This window comes from Hevea brasiliensis, unplaced genomic scaffold (assembly GCF_030052815.1).
Source record: "Hevea brasiliensis isolate MT/VB/25A 57/8 unplaced genomic scaffold, ASM3005281v1 Scaf66, whole genome shotgun sequence".
NCBI classification, from domain to species: domain Eukaryota; kingdom Viridiplantae; phylum Streptophyta; class Magnoliopsida; order Malpighiales; family Euphorbiaceae; genus Hevea; species Hevea brasiliensis.
The window spans coordinates 29575-34243 of NW_026615206.1; positions in this window are offsets into that span (position 1 = coordinate 29575).

Consider the following 4669-nt stretch of genomic DNA (forward strand, 5'->3'; position numbering starts at 1 on the left):
GTATGCTAAATTCCTTAAGGAACTATGCACTACAAAGCCCAAGCTGAGGAATAATGAGAAGATCAGTGTTAGGGAAAATGTACCAGCATTAATTTAGCAAAAATTACCCCCTAAGTGTAAGGATCCAGGTTCATTTTCTATTCCCTGCAGAATAGGTGATTCTAAATTTGAACATGCAATGGCAGATTTAGAAGCATCTATTAATGTTATGTCAAATTCAGTTTTTCAAACTTTAAATTTGAGTCCTTTGAAAGAAACTAGCGACATTATTCAGTTAGTTGACCGTTCTAATGCTTACCCATTGGGAATAGTTGAGGATGTTTTGGTGTAGGTTGGAGGATTGATTTTTCCTGCAGATTTTTACATTCTAGATATGGAGGATGATAGTGCTCTCTCATCAAATTTAGCTTTGATTTTGTTTGGAAGACCTTTCCTAAAAATTGCCAAGACAAAAATTGATGTGGATGATGGCACCTTAACTATGGAGTTTGATGGAGAAACTGTCAAATTTAATATTTTTTATGCCATGAAGTATCCTGCTGATGATCATTTTATTTTTTCTATTGATTTTGTTGATACAATTGTGCAGGATGTTTTTGAATTAAGCATGAAGGATGAGTTAGAAGTGGTGATTAGTCAAGGAATTCAAGGAATCAGTACCAATCAACCATTAAGTGTAGAGGTTCAAGAGGCAGTAATGGCATTGCAGTCATTACCTCCTGCTCCAAAAAGGTATGGAGTATCAAAGATTGACTTACCTATATCTCACACAAAATTATTACCTTCTGTGGTGCAGGCACCAGCTCTTGAACTCAAGCCTTTACCTGAACATTTGAAGTATGTTTACTTGGAAGACAATGAGACACTTCAAGTTATCATCTCAAGTAATTTAACAAAGATTCAAGAAGAAAGATTGATTAGGGTTTTGAGAGTACACAAGGAAGCAATTGGATGGACAATAGCTGACATCAAAGGTATAAGTCCATCAGTGTGCATGCACAGGATTTTACTAGAGGATGAGGCTAAACCGAGTAGAGAAGCTCAAAGGAGATTGAACCCACAGATGATGGAGGTTGTGAAGAAGGAGATTTTAAAGCTACTAGATGCAGGAGTTATTTACCCAATTTCAGACAGCAAATGGGTAAGTCCAGTCCAAGTAGTGCCAAAAAAATCCGAAGTCACTGTGGTAGCAAATCAAGATAATAAACTTGTTCCAACAAGGATTCAGAGTGGATGGTGAATGTGCATAGACTACCGCAAGCTGAATTCAACAACAAGGAAGGACCGCTTCCCACTACCATTCATTGATCAGATGCTTGAGCAGTTAGCAGGTAAGTCTTATTTCTGCTTTCTTGATGGCTTTTCTAGATATAATCAAATTGTGATTGCACCGGAGGATCAAGAGAAGACTACCTTCACTTACCCTTTTGGAACTTTTGCTTTTAGAAGGATGCCCTTCGGGCTTTGTAATGCACCTGCCACATTTCAGAGATGCATGATGAGCATATTTTCAAATTACATTGATACTTGTATTGAGGTATTCATGGATGATTTTACTGTGTATGGTGATTCATTTGATGCATGTTTACATCATTTAACTTCTGTTCTTGAGAGATGCATTGAGAAAAATCTTGTTTTGAATTTTGAGAAGTGTCATTTTATGGTGGATTGTTTTGGGTCATGTTGTCTCTAATAGGGGTATTGAGGTGGATAAATCTGAAATTGATTTAATTATGAACTTACCCTACCCCACAACTATGAGGGAAGTACGCTCTTTTCTTGGTCATGCAGGTTTCTATTGCAGGTTCATTAAGGATTTCTCTAAGATAGCATTGCCTTTATCTAGACTCTTATAAAAAATGTTTCTTTTGAGTTCAGTGAAGAGTGCAAAGAAGCTTTTGACAAATTAAAATCTGCATTAACATCTCCCCCTATTATCCAGGCTCCTGATTGGACAACACCGTTTGAAATTATGTGTGATGCAAGTAATTATGCAGTGGGAGCAGTTTTAGGGCAGCGTGTTGGAAAGCTCTTTCATGTGATTTATTATGCATCCAGAACACTCAATTCAGCTCAGCGCAATTATTCTACAACTGAAAAACAGTTTTTGGCTATAGTTTTTTACTTTAGATAAATTTTGGTCACATTTGCTTGGTTCTAAAATAATTATCTTCTCTGATCATGCAGCGTTAAAGTATCTCTTGGCAAAGAAGGAAGCAAAACCAAGGTTGATTAGATGGATCCTTCTGCTGTAAGAATTTGATCTTCAAATTAAGCATAAGAAAGGAGCTGAGAACCTGGTAGCAGATCATTTGAGCAGGTTAGTGACACAAGAAGATCCACTTCCTTTGCAGGAACTTTTTTCCTGATGAGCAATTATTTAAATTGCAAGGTATGATCCCTTGGTATACTGATTTGGTGAATTATTTGGTTACTAAGATTATGCCTTTTGATTTGAGTAGAGCTAAGAAAGAGAAATTGAAAAGTAAGGCTAAGTATTATGTGTGGGATGACCCATATTTGTGGAAATTTTGTTCAGATCAAATTATTAGGAGATGTATTCCTGATAATGAGATTCAATCTATTCTTGCTTTTTGTCATGCCTATGCATGTGGAGGTCATTTTGGACCCAAGATTGTGATTTTACTGGCCCACTATATTTCGTGATTCATATTTGATTTGCAAAAATTGTGAACAATGTCAAAGAATAAGAAGTTTAACCCGTAGGAATGAGATGATTCAAAATCCAATACTTGTTTGTGAGATTTTTTATGCGTGGGGTATTGATTTTATGGGTCCATTTCCTTCTTCTTTTGGCTTTGTTTATATAATACTTGCTATTGATTATGTTTCGAAATGGGTGGAAGCCAAAGCCACCAGGACTGATGATTCTAAAGCTATTGTAGGTTTTATCAAGTCAAACATTTTTAGCAAGTTTGGAGTTCCTAGAGCTATAATCAGTGACCGGGGCACACATTTTTATAATAGAATTGTTGAGGCATTGTTGAGAAGATATGGTGTTTTTCATAGAGTATCTATAGCTTATCATCCTCAAACAAGTGGGCAAGCAGAGGTGTCTAATAGAGAGATCAAGTCTATTTTGGAAAAAACACTGAAGCCAAATAGAAAAGATTGGAGCCTTAGACTTGATGATGCATTGTGGGCTTATAGGACTGCTTATAAGACACCCATAGGTATGTCCCCCTTCAGATTGGTATTTGGTAAGTTGTGTCACCTTCCTATTGAGTTAGAACATAAGGCTTATTGGGCTATTAGACAATGTAATTTGGATTTGGATACTGCTGGTATAGAAAGAAAATTACAATTGCAAGGAAATTCGACTTAAGGCTTATGAGAACTCTAAGATATATAGAGAAAAGACCAAGGCATTCCATGATAAACTAATTCTAAGGAAGCAGTTTGTGGTTGGACAAAAAATTTTATTGTATAACTCCAGACTGAAGCTGATGCCTGGCAAGTTGCATTCTCGTTGGATTGGACCTTTTGTTGTTACTAAAGTGTTTCCTTATGGTGCAGTTGAAATTCAAAGTTTAGGAACTAATAAGGTGTTCAAGGTCAATGGTCATAGACTCAAGCCATTTTATGAAGGGTTTCAGGAGCATACAGTGGAGGAGCTCAAATTGAGTAACCCAATTTATGTGGACTAAGGAGCTTTGTCATGTCGAGCTAACAATAATAAACAAAGGCGCTTCTTGGGAGGCAACCCATGGGTGGCTTGTTAGCCACAATCAGATTTGTTTTCTTTCCCTTATCTTATTTTATTTTCTACCATTTTTCCTTTTCTTTTGCATTTGGGCTTTACATTGGGGACAATGTAAGTTTTAAGTGTGGGAGAGGAGAAATTTGTTGTTTTAAAGAAAAAAAAAATTATTCTTATAAGCTTGATTCATGATTCTATATTAACTCTCGAAGAGAAGTGCTTTGTCCTTGAAATAACTTTTCTATTTTAGATTGAATTTTTGAGATTTTAGGCAAGGTAATAGTAACTTTAATGATGGATTTTCCCTCTTCTCTATACCATAGAGAAATTTTTTCCTGCATAAATCATTTAGGCTTGATTTAATGGTGAAATGATTAGTTATGTGTGCTTTAAACTAGTGTTATGCATATTTCATAACTTTGTTTAATTTATCAGGGCACTTTATCATATGTAGATGTATAAATTGGGGGAAATAAAAGGTTGAACTTAAAAATTGCTCTGCTATTTTAGTTAAACAAACTAACCAGGGGTCTTCATGAACCCCATGTCGATTCTCAGGCCAAAAGCTAGCTAGGATATGAGCAAGGTACTTTTCTGAAGGTGACGGTTGAAAAAAAAAAAAAACTGTGACAAGAGAGAAGTACCAATTTCAAATATAAACAAAAAAAAAGGGCATTTCTACCTCTCCTAAGAATTGCAAAGAGCTATAATTGTTGTGCCTTTATAAATTAACCTTGTGTTTTGGTATGTATTGACTTAAAATTTTATGGAACTTTAATTGTGTCAGCTTAATTGATTTCAAGCCTTTTGTTTTGTGTTAGAAAATTATTGATATATGGGTATGGTGTTGATGGAATTTATTGTGATGGTTATTATCTTACTTGCCTCTTCTTTCAAATTTTTAATCTTTTGTTAGAGAATGTTGTGATAGGGTAAAGTTAAGGAACT